Genomic DNA, 22,915 nt, shown 5'->3' with positions numbered 1-22,915 from the left:
GCTGCTGACAAGCATATGCTGTGTTCCATTCTGTTCTCATTTCATGAGACCCATGTTCCACTGAAAAAGGTTGTTACTTGGGCTCCAGAGCATTATCTCTGCCTCCTTCCCAAATCCTGCCATGATCCAGCTGGCCAAGCCCCATCCAAATCCCTCATTTCAGCTCATGCCTTGTGATCTTCTTCTCTCTCTCTCTCTCTGGGCTCTTCATACCTGATTGTAAGAGGGAACTTGGAATAAACCTCCTCTACAGACTCTCTATCCATCTCTTCATATCTTACATTTCTGCCCCTGAAACTTACATATAAAACTTCTGTCTTGCCTCCCATGAGTGAATGCCATCATCTCCATAGGTCGCCACTCACAACTGGACTAGGTACATATTTCTCAATGTAGGGTAGCTAGGGATAATTGGCTATTAAAAAATTACATTTCCAATAAGAAAGATAATTTGGAAGTTAGAAAATCATGAGAAGTCCATGATGTAAATAAGTATCTCTGTACTTTCCCACTGAGAAGTCACAGAGCTACTCAAGATGGATAATCCTTCAGGGAATGGAGGGAAATAGAAACTCTTTAAATTGGATATGTTGCATCTTCAATGCCTGGGCCACTAATGGCCAACAGAGCAGCCAGTATCTATAAAGAGATACTGCTATAAAAATAACATTTTAGTCATTATCTTCTCTAGTTCTACCTTTGCTTTTATTAAATGGATGGATCATCACAATAATATTTTATAAAGAACCACCTCAAAATTAAGAGGCTTAAAACAATAAGATATAATTAACTAATGACTCTGAGGGCTGGTGATTTAGTCCAACGTCATCTGGGCAGCTCTTCTAGTCTTGGCTGGGTCACTCATATATCTGGACTCTTAACCTTGATTGGGATGACTGATGTGGCTGGTCTCTGCTGTAGGTAGTTTTCTTTCTTCCCTGTTAACAGCAGCCTAGCCTGGTCAGGTCCTTTCCATGGTTATGGTGAGGGCAAAAGTGAGCAAGCCTAGTTGTACAGGGTCTCTTCAAGACCCCTCAAGACCCTGTCAGACTCACTGACATTCCATGGACTAAAGAAAGTCATGTGGCTGGAGCCGGAGTCCGAGTAGGAGTATTGCAAAGTTATCTAGCCAGAACCATAGGCACCAAAATGGGTGAAAAACTGGCCTATTTTCACACTCCATCACACAAGTAAACTTAGACAAGTCATTTAATCAGTTCTGCTGTCAATAATATGGGGGTGATTATAACCCAGAAGCTTCTCCCAAATTTTTCTGATGACGTAAAATGTGATAAATAGAGTGAAAACATTTAAGTACTTTAAAACTGTTAAGTGATATATGCATGTGAGATCATGTTATTATGATTATTTATATTTATATATTATTTATATTATATTTATAATAAATTATATTATTTATATTATTTATATTTATATTATAATAACGTAAATTTATATTATATTTACATGGTTGGCTGTAAGCAAAATCCTGAGATAAGTGATCTTGGCTTTCAGTGTTTCTGGCTCTGACAAGTAGCCTCATGTTTTATGATATTAGGTCTCTCACAAGCTTCCATTATAATACTCTACCCATTTTTAGGAATCACCCAATAAAATAATAATCAAAATGAAGAGATGAATGAATGAAGAATGAATGAATGAATAAACGAAGTTCTCAAGAAATGGCTAGTCAACCCTCATTCTTCCCTGCATTCCACCAGAATGGATTGAGTACCTTTTCTGTGCAAAACTCCCTCAACCTGTCATTACCAAGTTCCAGGAATGCAAATCAGAACAGAGACAACCTCCTTCTTGGAGGAATTCACAGTCTATGGGTGAAAAACACTTCCAAACAGAAATTTCATTACCATGTCTGGAGAACTGCATTGGAGATATGTGCCAATAATAGTGAATTTTCATGGGTTTTCCTAGAGAAGTAACAAGGTTTCAAAGAAGGCACTTTGGAGCTGAAAAGAACTGAGGGGAGGGGGCATTCCCAAGCTCACAGGAAGAGGGTGCACATTCCAATTCGAGGCAGTGGCCTGTGGAAATGCCTCTGGAAGAGGTGGCATGTTGGGACATTGTTCAGAAAAGCTGGAATTTATAAGAGGATCACAGGTGTGATGGGAAATGAAGTTAGAGAGGCGTGTAGGGTGCACTAAAGGGTTTACATGAGTAGCATGCTCTGATTTTAGAGTGAGACCACAATAAGAAAGTTGGACTGGAGCTGAAAATGATCAGTGACAGGGAGGACAAGAGGGCTGAAATTTCAAGAGTTTGGGTGAGATATACCACAGCCCTGATCCTGGGCTATGACAGGAGGGATGAAGTGAGAGAGAAGGGTGGATAAGACAGACACTAGTGCTAATGGGAGAATGTGATTGACTTGATGAATAAGAGAGTTATACCCTCCCACAACAGGAGCATGAAAAGGATATTCAGTCAATCACTATGTGAGTCAGTCAACAGACTGACATTTACTGAGAGCTTACTTTGGGAGGACCAAGAAGTTAGTTGTTGTGGAGCATCTATAAAGATGATGAAGATAAAGACCCCTGGCAATTAGTAAAAATGTAGCTGTATGTCACAGAATCAAAACAAGAGACTTTATTAAGGAACACACAATGTGCTACGAGATCTTCGAGAAAAGAGTGATTGGACCTAATTAACAAGCATTCATTTTAGGGAGCTGAGAAACAACATTCTAACCCTAGATTGTTCTTGCCTCTGTTCATTGCCATGACGAATTCTATTTCCTTAATGAGAAACCAGCTAGCTATCTTTTATTCTCTCTAATCTTTGTAAAATAAATAAGACTCAAAATTGGAGTTCTTCTAGAATCTCCTTACAGAAACGGCTGGGCCAGCACAGTGTCTTTGCTCGGTGATGGTTGCTTTGAGGGATGTGCTTATCTTCCAAGGGTTCCTTATCTAAGAAAGATTAGGGTAGCATAACTAACTCTGGGCAGATAGACTCAGGGAGAGATGAGTTAAGATTCCAGGTGCTCATTGTCTCGACTTTGTAAAGCAGTACAAGACCATTCCTTGAAGTCCTGCCACGTATCTTCAGAAGTGAGGTTGTTTGTTATTCTGTTCAGTATCTTTGGTTGGATTCTCCAGAAGCAGGCTTCGGGATGAATAGTCATGTTCAAATTGTTAACAAAGAGATGTTCCCCAGGAAAGACCAGCAAAGGAGTGAAGGATGCAGGGCAAGGAAGGAGAATAAGCCACACAGTGGTGTGATTACAGGTGAACTCCCTGCTTTGCCTTGATTCAGTGGGGGAGTTCTGGAGAATAAATTAATCACACCTTAGGCCTTGTCAAGCCTTGGAGCAAAGGAACGAGGTTTTTATACTCTGGGACCAATCAGTCTTTGACTGCCTATGGCAAACACGCCATACTCCCAGGCACTTCTGGCTTGCTATGAATGGGGAAAGTGGTTGCAGAGCTCAGGCGCAGCCTTTGGAAGGAGTTCCCAGGTGCAAAGTGTAAGAAACAAATGGATTTTAAATAGGGCGAAGAGGGACATGAGGAGGTTGAGGGACAGCGAAGAAGCACTATGTTTACTGAATTGTAGGTCCTACTGGAATTAAAGAATTGCCAGTACCAGGGTAGTAGGAAATGACCTAGAGAGAAGTAATGTCCACTGAGAGAGCAGAACTCTTGAAATTGGGATGAAGGGGGTTTTCCAGCTATTGTTAACGAGAAAGTCTGGGGCAATCATTCTCAACAGAGAGATACTGCTCAGTCCTAGGGCATGTCTCAAAAAATTTCAGAGGCTTTACTAGTTGTCAAAAGAATAGGAGGCAACAGTGTCATTTAATAGGCTAGAGACAAAGATGTAGGTGTTTTTCATCATCATACAGTGAAAAAGTCCCCAGTAGCATGGCAATCTAATATTCCACCAGACATTCATTGAGGTAAAAAACCACTTATCTTAACCTAGAACTTAACCCCATTTTACATATCAACACAAATTATACATTTTGCATGGTTTTAGCATAGATTGATTTTTCTAGAAATGGAATGGTAGTGGAAGTTAAGGGAATATTGTACTTTGTTATTTGTAGAGCTTTAACAAGAAATGTTCATTCTTTTGGCAAATCACAACACTGATTGTAACTTGTGATAACTAAGTGACCAAAGCAACACACCAATTTTGTATTTTCTTGGAATTCGTGTTGATTTTTTTGTGAGTAGGTACAGGAATAAACTTATGTGATCCTTATTTCAAGGAGAAGAAGGAGAAGTTGAAGCAGGAGGAGAAGGAGAAGGATGAGAAGAAAAAGAGGAATAGGAAAGAGAAGGAGGAGGAAAATGAGAAGAAGAGAAGGAACAGCAGCAGTTGCAGGAGGAGGAGGAGGAGGAGGAGAACTAGCAGGAGGAGGAGAAGGAGGAGGAGGAGGAGGAGGAGGAGGAGGGAGTGTGCAGAAGCTGGGGGGAAATTCAGCACAGTTCCAACAGTGTGTGTTATACCTGGGTGTGAAGTGTCCTGCCTCAGCAAGATCCGGGGGAAGGGTTAGAGGAGGATCATCCTCCTGATGGCTGGTTAAATATTTTTGTACCCTGTCTTTCTTTATTTCCTTCCTTTGAGAATTTGAAGGTTACTTGGGGGTAGAAAGGAATAAGGGCCATAAGTTTACTTACTTATCTAAAACACACATTTTAAGAATTTTCTCAGAGCCAAGTCAATTCTGAAGCAAATAATTTACATCTGGAGTGGAAGAGCATAACCTTCTCAGAGGACATTGACATTTACCTACAAAATACTGAGAGTGACTTTAGGCAGATTACATATACCCTCTTCTTAGGGAAAAGTGGGCTGATATTTGTGGGGCTGATAAATAAAAGGACTAAGTTTCTCAGCTGCAAAGCAGAGTCCAGTGACATCAAGTTGGATAAATGCTTTCATTAGGACCATGGAAACTTCTGTGGAAACCTGTGTAAGCCCTAAACAGCACATTTACTCAGGGTATGTCAGCATTAGGTCATCTCTTTGGTCAGGTAGTTGGAAAGAACTTAGCAGAACAACGTTGAAGAAAAAAATAATTTCCTGAAATAAAATGTCTAAAGAGAATAATAAGCTTATTTGCTATCCCTTTGAAGTGTAATTGATAGGTTAATCAAGGTCCATAATGAGTTTTCTTTTGTTTTTTCTAGTAATATAAATGTACAAGGAGGTTCGAGATTGATTTATTTTCTTAAGCAAAGGGTAGGCAGGCGATATAATTGAAAAAAGAAGTTAAGTTAGACATTACTAAATTTGTTCTTTAGTAAAGGAAGCAGTTACTTTTCAGCTCCTGTCTGTATTTGCCATGTAAGAATGAGAGTTCTCATCTTATCAGAATTTTTGAGGATTCAAGAAAACTTGGAAATTTGAACATTTCCAGTGTTAAAATTTTCCCAACTACTAAGAATCTACTATGCTACCCAAACCTCATAAATAGCAAGGGTATCATTTTATCACAGAATAAATATAAAGCTATTGCTAAACATTGAAGATGTTTTTGTTGTAATAAAGTTGATAATTAACCCTGTGATATTTAAGTACATTTGATTTATTGCTCACTTTTATTTTAACTTTTTTTTTCCTTACTTCTGTCCACTCTTAGTGTTATGTTTTTACTCCTGATATAAAGTCAATGTCAAAATCAATATGTGTCAATCCCTGCATTGTTTTCTAGGGATTCCAGTGTTGGAAGCATTTTTAGCATACAACAACATCCAAGTGGATTATGATGAATGCCTAGACATCTATGGCAAACAGGTCAGTAAAAAGAACAATACATAGAATCTAAAACTTGTATTCTGTTTCTGGTAGCCCCTATTTTCTAGTCTGTAAAGGCTGAGATAACATCGGATTCTATAAAAGCTGTCTTTGAAGAACTGCAAAAAAGTCTCTTTGAATATGAATAACTTTAAACCATATGACCTAAAATTGTATGCTTCTGAATGGAAAACAGAAATTTGCCACGGTCTCTCATTTTGCTCCAATACAAATTGTGTTGGGGAAAAACTCTCCTAAACTAAATTTGTCCTCTGCTCTCACATCACAATAATCATCAACACAGAAGACCTCTGTGACCAAAGATGTGGGTCTTTTTCCCACACACCAAGCAGTGGACACCACATCAACGTCTTTCAACTCAGTTCTGACAGAGATAGCATCAGAGATAGCATCAGATTCTACAGGTTAAGGGCTCGGTCCCACAAGACCACCCCCTCTTTCCCCCCAGTCTCAAGTCTGGGCCTCCAAAACTTCTGACCGACCAACTTCAAGTCGAGGTTCCCAAAATCCCCTCTTTGGATTCGATTAATTTGCTGGAATGGCCCACAGAACTTACGTTTACCAGTTTATTATTAAGGATATTGCAAAGGATACAAATGAAGAGATGCATTGGTACACACCCTCCAGGAAGCTCCACATGTTCAGCTATCCAGAAGCTCCTCAAATCCTGTCCTTTGGGCCTTTTATGGAGACTTCATCGGTTGTCCATGATGGAAGCATGAGTAACTGTGTCAAAATGTGATTGGGCAAAAACAGTATGATCTAAACCCAGAAAGACCTGTCTGTTCAGATTCTTCTAGGTCTCTCCATGAAGCATTCCCTCCTCCAGACTATGGGCAGGACTCTCTCTGAAATGAGGGTCTTTTGACTCACGATCAGATTAGAGTCCTGCCTTGGGCAGGTGAAAGAAGTCAGGAGAAGGCCAGAGAGAGAGATTCTGTTTCCTGAGGCCTAAAGTGGCTCAAGAGTATAAAAAGTACCGTAGAAGTTAGGAGACAGGAACTGTGGATAAAAACCAATATATATAACATGACACCACACAAATTTAATTCAGTGGAACAATTTAAAAAATGCAAAAATTTACTTTTCAGATTATCAATGATTAAAAAGGCTAAAAATAGCTACTGTTGATATGGATTCTGAGCGTTGGATTCTTCTTCACTCTTGGAAGTATAAATTGGGGTAACTTTTGGAAATTCAGTTTAGTAATATGTTCAACAGTATGTATCAAATTTAAAAATGCATACATATACTGTTTGATTCAGCAATTAAGCTTCTAGAAAGCTCTTTGCTGCTCTGCCCATACTACTAAACAAAAGCAATAATTTAAACGTTTATTAGACAGAATAGTTGAATGAGTTTTGGCACAGTCAATCAGTGGAATATTCTGCATTTACTAAATGTAAAATGATGTTTATTTATATTTGTTAATGTGAAAATAATGTATTATATGTGAAACAATAAAGTAGAATTTAAAACAATGGTTTCCTTATGGCCCCATTTTTGTTAAAGTACATACACTATTACGAGATGGTCAAGAGATGAAGCAGAGAGAAGGAGAGAAAAAGAAAGAGAGAAAGAGAGAGGGAAAGAGAAAGAAGGAAATAATTTCCTATATACTGGCACACCTTGCATGGTATGGTAGTGTGAAATTGTAAAAATGACTACACAAATTGTTTCTTGCTGTCTAAGTTATATACAGAAATGAAATACTGTCATGTGTGGCTTAACAATGAGAATACATTCTGAGAAATGCCTCCTTAGGCAATTTCATCATTGTTTGAAAATAATGGAGTGTACTTACCCAAACCTAGAATGTATAGCCTACTATACGCCTAAGCTGTATGATATAGACTATTGCTCCTGTGCTACAAACCTGTACAGCATGTTACTGTACTGAATACTGTAGGCAGTTGTAACCCAACGGTGCATATTTGTGTATCTAAACATAAAAAATACAGTGTGTTGCACTACATGGTAATGGTACAACGGCTATGATGTCACTAGATGACAGGAATTTTTCAGTTCCACTATAATCTTATGGCACCACCATCATTGCAGTCCATTGTTGACCAAAATGTCATTACACAAGGCATGACCGTGTCTATTTAATACCCTCTAATATAACACATTAGAAGCATTAGGAATTAAAATGTTTTATTGATTAATAAAAATTATAGGCCAGGTGTGGTGGCTCATGCCTGTAATCTCAGCACTTTGGGAGGGAGAGAAGGGAAGATCACTTGAGGGCAGGAGTTCAAGACCAACCTGGCTAACATGGTGAAACCCTGTCTCTACTAAAAATACAAAATTAACCAGGCATAGTGGTAAATGCTTTTAATCCCAGCTACTCGGAGGCTGAGGCACAAGAATCGCTTGAACCCAGGAGGTGAAGGTTGCAGTGAGCCGAGATCACACCACTGCACTCCAGCCTGGGTGACAGAGCGAGATGCAGTCTCAAAAAAAAAAAAAAAAAAAAAAATTATGAAGAGTAGTTTGAATAGTGCCTGCCTTGAAGTCACGTAACTTTTGACATGGAGCAAGCATCTTTTCTATGCCTTGGCCAATTGTCATATTCCCTTTAAGTTTGGATGGGCTTCCAACATGAAATCTTTTGCCCTTTCAATGTCATGAAATATTTCTGAGAGTTTCTTTAACACAAGTATTTTTACTGGCATCATCCTCTCTGGGACATCTTCATCCTTCCTGTCACAACTACACTCCTCATTCATGTGTATATACTTGCCCCCACTAAACTCCTCTTCAGTGGCAACAGTGCCAGTGTTCCCAGGGTTAGCTATTTCTTCTATAATTCCATTTACATTCTATTTGAATTGCACTTCCAACGTGATGACTCTCTGTTTCTTTGCTGATCTTTCACTTTATTGGTCAATTCTCTCTTTCAATTATCCATTTCTATAAAACGTTACATGGGTTTATCACTGGGAAACACAGAGGCATCATATAAGCTTTGCTGTCTGTGTATGAGCTGAATAACAAATGTGCAGTGACTAATTACTGACAGACTTTGAAAGAGGTGTTATCTTTGGTCACTGATTTTTGAGGTGCATATGTTATATGCAAAGGGATTGGTGGACAGAAGAGCAAGAAGTAAAGTTTGTAGTTTATGCAATTACTCACAGTTAACATAATGCAGTGACTGAAATTCCAACCTAAGATGCGGGGGACTGACTTACAACAGAACTATGGTAACAGAAAGTTTTGCATATCAGAACCATGCATGTCAAGGACTGCAAGCCTAAGAAAAACTTGGAAGAACATGCAATAAAATGTAAAGAGGAAGGGGCTGTTTGCTGGGTCTTACATTTCCGGATAGTTGTATTTTGTGTTTTTTAAAACATTCTTATTTGTACTTTAAAATTTTCTACAATCAATATATATTATTTGTATAATACAAAATAAATGATATTGAGGAAAAAATTTAGTACTTGCTTGACTTCTATAAAATCCAATTAATTTTGATGTGAATCAATAAACCTAATTTGATTCAGATAACTTGAGGATAATTTAGTTAATAAAAAGTTTTAAATCATTATTTTAACCTTCCTCACTGTGAAATTGGTTTTGATTTGAATGAGTACATTTGATTAAATTAATTTGAGGGGAAAATACTTTATTACAATATTTAGTGTTTCTTTTCAAGAACATTGATTGATGTATTTCTCCACTTATTCTTGCCTATTTTATGCCTGTTCGTGATATTTTACAGCATTTTTTCATATAAGTTCTCCATGTACCAAATAAGTGTATTTTTCCTACTGATACCATGAATGGTGATCTTTCCTTTCTCACTAGATTTTTTAAATAGGATAGTTATTGATTTTGTACACTTAATCATATTAGTTGTCACCATACAAAACTCTCTTGTTAATACAATTTATAACTAAAGTAGACACATATTTAGTATGTCTATTGACAATCATAATTACTCATATGATGGTTGAACTTACCCTGTTGTCTCGTAGGCTTACGTTTCTTTCTTTCTTTCTTTTGAGATGGAGTCTTGCTCTGTCGCCCAGGCTGGAGGGCAGTGGCGCGATCTCGGCTCACTGCACGCTCTGCCCCCTGGGTTCAGGTCATTCTCCTGCCTCAGCCTCCCCAGTAGCTGGGACTACAGGCGTCCGCTGCCACGCCTGGCTAATTTTTTTGTATTTTTAGTAGAGACGGGGTTTCACCATGTTAGCCAGGATGGTCTCCATCTCCTGACCTCGTGATCAGAGCGGGGGGCCTTGGCTTCCCAAAGTGCTGGTATTAGGGGCCTGAGCCACCGCACCCCGCCAGGCTTATGTTTTAATTCTGAGTTGAATCCCATTCTCCTTTTCCACTCAAATATCCCCCTCTGTCCTGCCTCACCAAATTTCCTCTTCTACTGTATCATTCCTGTCATCATACAAACATCCGGGAAACTCACTCATATTAAAAATAAGGAAATAAAAAATAAAATCCTTTAACATTCTATATTCTTTCCAACTGCCATCTGATTTCTCTTAACTCTTTTGTAGCAAAATTCATCAGAAGAGTAGTTTCTGTCTGCTTACTCTCTCTGCTTGTGCAGAAAAGAGTTCATATGAGAAGCCTGACTTTAAATGACCTGCTTATAATGGAATTTGGATTTCAGGAGAGTTCCCACCACCATTAACCATAAGAGTGGTTCATTGGATACAAACTGTTTACACAAACAATATGGTTCATGTCAGACACCTGCTGTCACTCTGGGAATTTGGAATTTTTGTATGCATCAGTCAAAGACTGGCCACACAACCAGTGTCCGATAAAACTTTCGGGTTGTGAGACTCTAATGACCTTCTCTAGTTGGTAACATTTCTCACAACTCATTGCTGGGAGAATTAAATACGTGATTCTACTGAGAGAGAACACTTGGAACCTCATGCCTGATTTCCCCCTAGACTTCACTCCTTACACGTCTTCCTTTTGCCAATTGTATTTGTTTTGTGTCCTGTTCCTGCAATAAATCATAACCGTAAACACAACAATATGCTGAGCATTGTGCGTTCTCCCTGAGTATTGTGACCTTGGGGACTCTGTTACAGTCCTCACTTCCCATTCTCTTTTGAGCCCATTTATTAAGTTTTTCATTTCAGTGTCTCTATGGAATTCACTTTTATCAAGGTCATAGTGACCTCCAGATTGCCCAGTCCAATGGCCATTTTCCATTCCTCATCTTATTCCATCCTCTGCAGTGTTTGAATCAGGCCATCGTTTTCTTCCTTTTGAATTACTTTTGCTCCTTGATTTCCAGGGCAGCACACTTATTTCCTCCTATCACACTGGCGTGCCCTTTTCAGCCTCTTTTGCTGGATGTAGCTCTGCTTCCTGAACTCTACATTAGAGATGACAGTTTGGTTGGCATGATGGGGCTGAATGACTAATTTTTTTTTTTTTTTTTTTTTTTTTGAGACAGAGTCTAGCCCTCTCACCCAGGCTGAAGTGCAGTGGTGCGATCTTGGCTCACTGCAACCTTCACCTCCTGGGTTCAAGCAATTCTCCTGCCTCAGCCTCCCAAGTAGCTAGGAATAGGCATGCACCACCATGCCTGGCTAATTTTTGTATTTTTTGTAGAGATGGGCTTTCACCATGTTAGCCAGGCTAGTCTCAAACTCCTAACCTCAAGTAATCTGCCCACCTTGGCCTCCGAAATTGCTTGGATTACAGGCATGAGCCACAACACCTGGCCTGAAAGTCTAATTCTGATGGCCTAAGAGGTGAAGAAGAGAAATTAAAGGCAGTATAGAGAAAGAGGAGACAATTTTTTTTTCCACAAAACTTTAGTACAAAGGGGAACAAAACTGACATACTACCTGAAATGGAAATCGGAACACAGAAAACATTTTTAAGTTGTGAGAAATTATGATATGTTTGAATGTTGAAGGGAATGATTTGTGAGGAGGGTAAAGACAGGATGCAGAAGAGAGAGAGAAATTGCAAACATCCAAGGCACAAGGAGAGGAGTTACCTTAGATGGGAGGAGGAGAAACTTTATCTTTAATTAACAGAAAAGAAACCAGGATGCATGGGCCCTTTTGCTTCTAAATTTGTTAAGGTGGTGGGAACTTAAAGAGTGTTTTAGGGTGCTTCAATTTTGTCATTAAAATAAATGAGTTATGAGCCGAGAGTGGAATAAAACGCACGCTGGAAGTTTAAGGAGCAAGAAGCCTATGGAAGTAAAACAAGCTACAGAACTTAGCGATGGATAAAACATGGGGAATGAGGGTTGCATAGATTTCCACTAACCTCTCATGCCCCTGATGGAAATCTTTCCCAAAATTGATGTCAGTGAGATCTGTTTTGTGACTGAGAAATTTGTTAATATTAATTTATCAATATCACTAATATCAGTTTATTTTTTCCTAATATTGCATATTACCCAAAGGCATATGCAATATTTTGTAGGCCAATTTAAATGCAGTCAAATGGATTAGACTCTTCTACTTTGATTGTATATAATTTTATTTAGAACTGACTTGGTATGACATAATAAGAAATATATATTTAATCTCTTCCAGATTCCTGGCACAGAGCTTCTAAAATCCTTTAGAAGATGGTAGGGGGTGAGGAACATCTTTTGTTATAATATTTTATCTTAGTCCCTGACTTCCTACATAATAGTTTCTAAGACTCTTGGAGTCTCCAGAGAGAAATGAGAGTGCCTTTTTAAATGCTAATTAGATGACTAATGGCTGCGGTTCCTAGATAGCTGTAGGAACTGGGCTGGTCACCACAAAGACAAAGACATGATTAGAGAGTTAGAAATTTTAACCTTACTTTCTTACCTCTGGGGAGGGGAGAGGTGTTGGAGATTGGCTTAATCCATCATACCTAATTAAGACTCTATAACCCTGAAGGATGGATTTTGGAGAGCTTTCAAGTTTGTACAAGAATCCATATGCCAGGAGGGTGGCATACTCCAACTCCATAGGGACAGAAGATCCTGCTTTCAAGACCTTTTCAGATCTTCCTCTGTGGACTTCTTCTTCTGGCTGTTTATCTGGATCCTTGATAATATCTTTCATAACAAACTGGTAAACATAAGTAAATATTTCCCTGAGTTTTGTGAGACATTCAACAAATTATCTAACCTGACGTGGGAGGTCTGGGAACCCTTAATTTATAGTCAGTTGGTTAGAAGTACAGGATGACAACCTGGGACTTGCAGTTGGTGTATAAAATTGAGAGAAGTCCTGTGGGACTGAGTCCTTAACCTGGGGGATCTACAGTAAATCTGGGTAGTCAATGTCAGAATTGAAACTCAGTTGGTGTCCCCAGAGTTGGAGAATTGGTTGATGTCTTAGTCTGCTTTTGCTGCCATAGCAAAATATCAAAAACTGGGTAATTTATAAACAGTAGAAATGTATTGCTCACAATTCTGGGGGCTGGGAAGTTAAAGATCAAGGTGTCAGCAGGTTTGGTGTCTGATAGCTCGATCTCTTTTTCCAAGATGGTGCCTTGTTGCTGTATCTGCTGTGCGCACATGTGGTGAAAAGCAGAAGAGTAAGAGAGCCCTCCCTTCAACCCAGCATCCTTTTATAAGGATGCTCATTCCATTCATTAGGGCAGAGCCCTCATGACTTAATCACCTCCTAAAGGCCACACCACCTCTTAGTTGTGTTGCATTGGCGATTATGTTTCAACATAAATTTGAGAGGGGATACCATCATTCAAACAAGTGCTTGGTATGAAAAAGAAACCTTACAAATTTGGTGTCAGATATGTTGTAAATAGTAGATAAACTGTTTTTGTTGTTTACCCGGATAGGACAACATTCTCAAAGATTGAGTTTGAAGAAATTTGTAGTGAGTATGCAAGGATAGAGGAAGGAACTTGTATGTCCAGGTCTGGAGGTCAGAGAAATGACCTCAACTGTTGCTGAAACTTTAAGCCATTTGCTTGTAGGTAGTACTTAAAACTCTGAGTTGTAAGACTTGAGCAAGAGTAAAGCTGGAGAGTAAGTGTCTTGCTGACCATTGTATTTACTGGCTGGGGAAAAGAGAATGAATCTGCAATAAACTCAGAAAAAGATTCTGAAGAAGTAGGTGGAAAACCAGAAAAGTATGGTTTCCTAAAGCAAAGGGAAGATAGTACTTTAAGAAGGAAGGGACAGTTAACAACTCCAAATGGGGACTAAGGCTTATATTTGATGACTTCTGAAAAAATAATCTTTGGATGTATAGACCATTCATGACAAGAACAATTTCAATGAAGTCACAGGAAGAAAAAAAATTGAAACACATTATGCTTTTATTCTTCAAAATGAGATGCTGCTAACACTTGGATACACAGAGATCCAAGGTATATGGAGACCAATGTAAACAATTCTTCAGGAAATCTATGAAGTTGATAAGAAGGAGAGATAAAAGGTGGAGGGAAGATGTTGGTCTGAGGAGAGTTATGTTTTAAATGAGAAGACTTAAGTTATGTTTTAAATGAGAAACTATTGGGAATAATTAGATTTAGAGTTTAAATAATAAAGCAAAACAGTTTAACTGTCAATATAATACTCCTGAGAAGCTGGGAAAGGATAGGAGTTCAGGCATGGGTTGAAGTCTTGGCCAGGGTTGGGAGGAGAGACACTGCTCCCCTTGAAATGGAAGATGGTGGAGAGGGAATGATTGCAGATGGGTGCAGATCTGATATCCCTTCGCTCCTTGAATGTATTTTCAGTAGTAACTTTGAGCCAGGCACTGTCTGAGGTGCTTGAGATGCATCGGTGAGTAACAGAGTATAACATCTTAAAGGGCTTACACACGAAAAGGTAATGTCGCTGCACTTTTCTCTGAGAAGTTGAAGGTCAGGCTATTGATAGGAGGAAGTTGGCAGGGAGTTGGGAAGGCCCAATGGGAAAATGTAGAAGCCTTGTCATTGAGGACCAGACAGAGAAACTTGGCAGGATTTTTCAGGCATTGTTGAGGCCGTTTTGAAGTTGACATCTTTGCCTATATAGGAAAACCATTGTGTGAACTGTCATGAAACTTTCCTGCTTAGCTTGGCTCTTAGACATAAGTCTAGAAAAAGCAAAGAGGAAATGTTAGCTAAAAAAAGACTCTCCTGCAATTAAATTTATTTTCCTCCTTTTGTTTATATGCCTAATTTTGTTTCTAATACCTGTTTATGTTTTATTTCCTTTTGTGCAGTTGACAATAGATTATCTACTGAATTGGTGTGTTCGAATAATTTTCTCTTTTTCCTTTTTATCTCCAATATTGTTTTTATCTTGATTAGTTCAATTTAATTAACTTTGTGTTCATTTTAGTGCTTTTTACCCTCAGCTTCTTTTCATGAATACTTAATTAATTTATTTTAATTTTTCTTGCTTAATAATAGAAAGCATTTTACACTGCACATTTTTTTCTGAGGACAATTTTAGGTTTATGCAGTTGATTTTGATACATAATGTTCTTTAATTTATAAAATGTTTTTAACTGTACTCATTAATCTTCCTTTTGTCTCCTCTCCAAGAATTATTAAAAACAAGGTTTTTAGATTTCCAGTTAGTTAGATTTAGCTATGGTTATTTTATCCTTATTGTATTTTTAGTTTTATTATGGCATGGAAAAAGCATGTAGGTAGCACAATTCCCACATGATAGAATTAATTAAGGTTATATTGATATCTATATATGCAATTAAACTTTGTAGTCATTCCACTGATAGACATTTAAAAATGATGTATTTTGTTTATAGGGTAAAAATTTAGAAAACCATTCCTTTGAGTTTCTAATGTATGCAAGGTTTTATATTAGGTACTGGGAATGAAGGGAGAACAAGACAGGGTTTCTGTACTCATGAAACTTATGAGTACAGAAGTTGTGTCTAAAAGACAGTACAGAAGTTGTAGTATAAAAGACTGGAGGAAAAAGCACATGTCTATTAAAATATTTACAAGCCTCTATAAGCTTTTTGAAAGAAGAAAGGAATAAATACAGAGACCAAGCTGTACTCAATTTGTATAGGCTTGTCTGGAAAGGCTGTCCAGAAGAACTGACACTCTGGTGGAGCCCTAAAAAATTACAAGCTGCTGGCCAATTGGAGCTTTGAAGAGAGATCATTTGTTAGAGGGAGACTGGGAGAGGAAAAGAGATCTGGGGATACTGGCAAGGGAGTGGTTATCTTGAGCAGTCATGGACATAGAGTTGGGCAGGAGAGAATAAAAAAAGTTATGGGGTCTGTATTTTGGCAGTCTCTGAAGAGTTAAGGAATTGTAGCAGTGGGGGTTTATGAGTTTGTGAGTGAGGTAGAGCAAAGATGGTACACAGAGACTAAGATGTTTAAAATCAAGATTTCAGAAATAGTGCAGTTTCTGATGATGCCAATATCTAAGATATGACCAGTGGAGTGGGTGACTAAGTTGGACTAGAGAAAAGATATTGATGGTAAAGAGGTAAGGATCCAGCTGTCTGCGGTGTTGGAGAGTTCATCTGTGTGAGGTAACTGTAGAACTTCCTTTAGGTGGAGAGGAACATCAAGAGCCAAAACAAGTTTATTGTCTATATTATTCAGATCTCTATATTTCAATTAAATTTTATTTAATTGATTTTTTGGTTCTCAGAGACATGTTAAATTCTCCTACTATGATTGTAATTTGTGCTTTACACAGCTGATTCTCCCTATTTAAGGCAGTTACGTTCTATCAATATGGTGCAAAGACGATTAGCAAACACTGAAACATTGCTCCTAGGGGAAATGTTGTATTAGGTTCTTACAAGCTTCTGGTCATATTTTCATCAACTAACCAATATGTAATTTTGTTTTACATATGCTTCTGATTAAAGACATTTTATCATATATATATATATTCATTAATATTCAATGGCCAATGGCACTATAACTGATGCCTAAACAAAGCTTATCTTACACACATATTTTCTCCATAAGGCACATTCAAGCCTTCTTCAGCTTAGAAGTACTAGACACTAATCTTGGGGGCCATTTTAAACAGTGAGATCAATAAGAAATAAGCACAGAAATGTAAAAAAGGTGCTAAATAGACCACAAAAAAGATAGTTGTTTAGAGTATGAGAGCTGAAATAAGAAGGTAGAGCATTGCTTAGTTTAACCACAACAAAAACTTGTACATTTTTTGCTGCTCTGTACTTGCCAGTGAATGACTGAAAATGTACAAGTATTGATTTTGAGGGCTGCAAATACATTTTAGCAAGTAGACAAACACAATTATTTACCTCATGAATAATAAAAAACAACTATGCATTTTTAGATTGTTAATTGGCAGAGTCAGGACTATACTATTTTCAATGTGTTTTTAAAAATAATTTTGGAAAATAAAATGAACCCTTTGGCTCAAATTAAACCTTTCTGTCTCAAATTTTATTTTGGCTAGTGCTTATATTGCTATTCTTTATTTGTTTGTTGTTTATGTGTTGTTTGTATTTTCATGAAATACATTTCTCCATATAGCTGAATTTTATTTTTTCTTATTTTTTAATTAAAATTTTAAATTTAACTCTATAATTCTCTTTTTCTGTTTGTTGTCATAAAGTTCTCTCCTAAAATTTATCTTGAATAATCTGAAAATGATGGTCTTATAATAAACAGCTATAACTAAAATTTTTATAATTGTTATGGCTGATATTTTTGTGTCACTTTGTAGTTTGACTTTTGTACTGCCAGATTTTGGAGGGATTTTCTTTTTCTTGTCCTTTGCTATGTTGATCAATGTTTGTTCCTTTTTATTTCCTGTAGTCACTTTAACGTTGTAGATAATACTTTTTTTCTACTAGTGATGGCATTAGCATTTGATTGTGGTTGTTTTTATCGAACATTGAGTATGTATAAAATAATATAGTATAAGACATATGAGGGAATAAAGAAAAATAATGCCATAAGCACCTTAGTACCAGTCACCCAATTTGATAGGCAGAACATTTCTACTGGAATTGTAGTACCCCATGCCCCATGTTTTGTTCCAATCCCACCCCTACCAGTCCCCTCAGAGGTAATTAGCTTGAATGCTCTGTTTTACCATTCTCCTTTCTTTTTCATTTATCACATATATTTTATGCCTAAACAACCTGTTGCTTCATATTGCACATTCTAAACTTTATATCAATGGAATAAAACTATAGGTATTTTTCTGTGACTTATTTTTTTTTGCTTAATACGTTTTTGAGGGTCATCCTTGTGGATATATTCAATTGCTCATTTTTACTAAAAGTTGAATTATGCAACTTATTTATCCAATCTACTTTTACTAGAAATTTTTGTCTGTTTTCTTTTTTGTGTGTGTGCATGTGTTTGCAATGTTGTAAACATTCTTGTATAAATCTCTTGAGGCGAAGCTGTAACAGTTTCTCCCAGGGTATATTCCTAAGAGTGACATTGTTGGGTCACCTTTAACTTCCTTGAACAATGACAAAATTTTCTCGAAAAGTCTTGCTTCCTTCTGTGGGAAATGCCTGTTGTGTCTCTTGCTCACTGCCTTTTCATTTTGAGTTGTAGGAAGAGAATAGATGGATGAATAGTTGGATAAGTGGATGAATAAATGAATGGATGGATGGATGAATACAGAGAGACAGATATTCCAGTACTTTGGGTCAGTTTTATGTGTTGCAAATACCTTACAGTTTTTAGCTTGACTTTTCACTCTCATTTCTGTCTTAAAAACATTTTATTGTATACACATTTACATTATTATGTATAACACTTACTATCCTATAATAACACATTTAATTCTCATCTCAACTTGACGATGTGGATACTATTATCAACCCCACTTTACTTTTGAGGGAACAGATGCAGAGAGCATAAGTAAATAGCCCAAGTTCACATTGGTGGTAAGTAACAGAACTAGGATTCAAAAAGAAGCCATTAGTCTCTAGAGTATGATATACTAATCCCTATTCTGTACACTTCTTTATGATGGACATAAAAGTCATTTTCTTTGGGAGACTGAGGTAGGAGAATGGCGTGAACTTGGGAGGTGGAGCTTGCAGTGAGCCGAGATCGTGCCACTGCACTCCAGCCTGGGCGACAGAGCGAGACTCCATCTCAAAAAAACAAAACAAAACAAAACAAAAACAAACAAACAAAATCATTTTCTTCAATGATTGCACTTTCTATGTCTTAATTAAGAAACCCTCCCTTATCCCAATGTAATAAATAAAGGTTTCTGGACTGTCTCTGAGAATTGTTTTGTCTTTCACTCAAATTTTTAGTCCATTGAAGATTTTGTGTGTGTTTTTATGTGTTGTGTGTTATGTGTGTGTGTGTGTGTGTGTGGGTGGGTGTGTGTGTGTGGTAAAGGATCCACATTTTTTTTTTCATAGGAATAGCTGTTAAATGCTGATCTATCTCTGCTGATGTATAATATCATTTCTGCAATAACATAGTAGGATTAAAACTACTAGAAATAAGTGAATTTGGTGATGAACAACTGGAAAATAAAATGGAAAAATCTATCATGTATAATACATAATAATCTGAAATACTTAAAACTTGTATAATGAAACCTCCAAAGCACTGCTGAGGAAAATTATAGAAGGCTTAAATAAGAGAATAGATATACTACTTTTAAGGATCAAAGGACTCAATACTGTTAAGATGTCAATTCTGCCTAAATAGATCTATAGATTCAAATTAACTCCATATTCTATCTAGCTGTTTTCATAGAAAGTCACAAGCAATTCTGCCTTTTACTTTAAATATTTTTTGACATAATGTTTTATATATACTAATATATTTATGGATTATAGAAATACAATTAAATTTTCCATATTGATTTTGTTCCAGCAAATTGGCTAAACTCTGTTATTCATTCTAATAATATGCCTATAGATTTTGGGGAAATTTCTGCAGACAATCATATTAGCTCTGAATTCTGACAGCTCTATTTCTTCCCTTCCAATTCTTATGCTTTATAGCTCTCTTGCTTTACTTCACTGGGTAATATTGAATAGAGGTGGAATAGCAGGCTTATTTATTTATTTATTTATTTATTTTCCTGTTCTGAAACACTTTAAAATCTGCACATAAAATTAGATGCTCGCTATAGTCTGTCTGTCTGTCTTTCTTTCTTTCTTTCTTTCTTTCTTTCTTTCTTTCTTTCTTTCTTTCTTTCCTTTCTTTATTTCTTTTCTTTTTCTTTCTTTCTTTTCTTTCTTTCTCTTTCTTCTTTCTACTTGTTATCAAATCAGCATAATTTCTTTCTATTCCTAATTTGCTCAAGAATTTTTCAAATAAACGTAGTGAATGTAAGCTTAATTTCATGTAACATCCTTTCTATATGTATATGTATTGAGGTGATTTAATTTTGTTTTTGTTATAATCTTTTTTTCTATCGTTACTTATACCTTCTCTAATGCTCTTCCTTTCGGACCCATATCATTTTCCCAGTCTCTGAAGAACCTTTGTTTGTTTGTTTTGTTTTGTTTTGTTTTGTTTTGAGACGGAGTCTCACTCTGTCACCCAGGCTGGAGTGCAGTGGTGCAATCCTGGCTCACTGCAACCTCCACCTCCCAGGTTCAAGCGATTCTTCTGCCTCAGCCTCCCGAGTAGCTGTGATTACAGCCACATGCCACCACGCCCAACTAATTTTTGTATTTTTAGGAGAGACGGGGTTTCACCATTTTGTCCAGGATGGCCTTGGACTCCTGACCTAAGGTGATCCACCCGCCTCAGCCTCTCAAAGTGCTGGGATTACAGACGTGAGCCACTACACCGGGCCACCTTTTTTTTTTTTTTTTTTTTTTTTTTTTTTTAACATTTATTGCAAGGGTGGCCTACTGGCCACAAATTCTCTCATTTTACTTGTTTGAGAGTGTCTCCATTTCTCCTTAAATTTTGATGATTAATTTCGCAGGATACAGAATTCTAGGTTGGTGGGCTTTTTTTTTTTTTTTTTTTAATTTCTCTCAACACTTAAACGTTTTGATCCATTTATTTCTCCTTACTTGCATGGTTTCTGATAAATCAGATGTTATTTTTCTCTTTGTTCCTCTATAGATAAGAAGTTTTTTTCCCTCTGGCTTCTTTAAAGGTTTTCTTCTTTATCTTTGATTTTCTGCAGGTTAAATATGATAAGCATGCTTAACTGTGGTTTTGGGCATTTGTCCTTCTTGGTGTTCTCTGAGCATCCTGAATCTGTGGTTTCATGTCTGACGTTAATTTGAAGAAAATTCTTAGGCATTATTGCTTTAAATATTTCTTCTATTTCTTTCTCTTTTTATGCTCCTTCTGCTATTCCCATTACACATTTGTTATGCTTTTTGTAGTTGCTCCAGAGTTCTTGGATATTCTAGTCCTCTTTTTTAGGTATTTTTTTTCTTTGCTTTTCCGTTTTGGATGTTTATATTGACATATCATCAAGCTTGGAAATTCTTTCCTCAGTTGTATCCAGTCTAACAATAAATCTATTCAGTCATTCTTCAATCCTGTTATAGTGTTTTTGATCTTCACCATTTCCATTTTATTCTTTCCTAGAATTTCCAGCGATCTGCTTACATTACTCCTCTGTTTTTGCATGTTGTCTACTTCCATGAGAGCCCTTAACATAATCATCACAGTTGTTTAAAATTGCTGATCTAATAATTCCAACATCCCTGCCATCACTGACTCTGGTTTCAGTGCTCATTCTAGCTCTTCAAACTATGGTTTTTACCTTTTAGTCTGCCTTGTCATTTTTTCTTGATAGCCAGATGTGATGTTTTTGGTAAAAGGAACCGCTGTAAACAGGTGTTTGGTGATGTGTGGTAAAGTCTGGGGAGAGGAGAAGGGTAGAAGATTCTATAGTCCCATGATTAGGTCTCAGCCTGCTTTAAGCCTGTGCCCTGGAGTGTGAACCCAAAAGTGCTTCTCAGTTTTTCCCTTACTTAGCTGGGACAGGATGGCTAGAGGGGACTGGAGTTAGATTTTCTCCTTCTCTCAGGTAAGTTTTATTTTGGTAAAACCACAGTAGGTTAGGCTTTGGTAAAATAGTTTATCTTGAGGGCAGACCTTGTTAAGAATAGAGTGATCTATTTCAAGATGGCTATTTTTTCCATCCCCATGTTGAAAGCAGAGGAAACTAGTTTTTTTTCTTTCTTTCTTTCTTTTTTTTTTTAGAAACGGAGTCTCACTTTGTTGCCAGGCTGGAGTGCAGTGGCATGATCTAGGCTCACCGCAACCTCTGCCTCCTAGGTTCAAGTCAATCTCTTGCCTCAGCCTCCCGAGTAAACTGGGATTACAGGCACATGCCACCACACCCAGCTAATTTATTTATTCATTTATTTTATTATTTTTTATTTTTTTTGAGACCGAGTCTCGCTCTGTCCCCCAGGCTGGAGTGCAGTGGCGTGATCTTGGCTCACTGCAAGCTCTGCCTCCAGGGTTCATGCCATTCTCCTGCTTCAGCCTCCTGAGTAGCTGGGACTACAGGCGCCCTCCACTATGCCCAGCTAGTTTTTTGTATTTTTTAGTAGAGAGGGGGTTTCACCATGTTAGCCAGGATGGTCTTGATCTCCTGACCTCGTGATCCACCCGTCTCAGCCTCCCAAAGTACTGGGATTACAGGTGTGAGCCACCGCGCCCAGCCTACACCCAGCTAATTTTTGTATTTTTAGTAGAGATGAGGTTTTACCATGTTGGCCAGGATGGTCTTGATCTCCTGACTTGGTGATCTATCCACCTTGGCCTCCCAAAGTGCTGGGATTACGGATGTGAGCCACCGCGCCTGGCCCAAGCAGAGGGAACTTTAGGCATTCCTATGAGAACCTAGTAGAGTTACTTGAAGTAAAACTCACAAAAGTATGCATGTCCCCCCAAATTAGCCCCTCTAGAGTTTTAAACTCTCAGCTTGTCCACACTGAGCCTCCAACAATTCATCACTTACAGTCCAGATTTTCTTGCTCCAATGCTGGTGCTCACAGAGAGTTTTCAACCTGTGAATCTCTGCTTTATTAAGTTTTGATTCTCTGTATCCAGCTGTCTGTCTGTCCAATTTTTAGGGCAGCAGTTTACCTTGTGACCTAAATTCTCTGATGGAAATAATTGATTTTAGTTTAACTTGTTATGTATTGTTTGGACAGAGTGATGACTTCCAAGTTCCTTACATGTCAGACTGGAAACCAGACTCTTAACTTGTTAATACAGAATACAGTAAA

General features: G+C 37.5%; 1 long non-coding RNA gene across 1 annotated transcript in view; it reads left to right on the top strand.

Moving 5' to 3' along the window:
- Nucleotides 1-22,915, top strand: part of LOC105481512 (uncharacterized) — an 80,649-nt gene that overhangs the window by 13,675 nt on the left and 44,059 nt on the right. The window contains exon 3 of the long non-coding RNA XR_986998.3: nucleotides 5,684-5,766. This is a non-coding gene — a long non-coding RNA (uncharacterized lncRNA). The remainder of the gene's footprint in view (nucleotides 1-5,683; nucleotides 5,767-22,915) is intronic.

The sequence above is a fragment of the Macaca nemestrina genome, chromosome 15, assembly GCF_043159975.1.
Source record: "Macaca nemestrina isolate mMacNem1 chromosome 15, mMacNem.hap1, whole genome shotgun sequence".
Classification (NCBI taxonomy): domain Eukaryota; kingdom Metazoa; phylum Chordata; class Mammalia; order Primates; family Cercopithecidae; genus Macaca; species Macaca nemestrina.
Note: the sequence above shows the minus strand (reverse complement) of the source record. Positions and strands in the feature narration are given on the sequence as shown.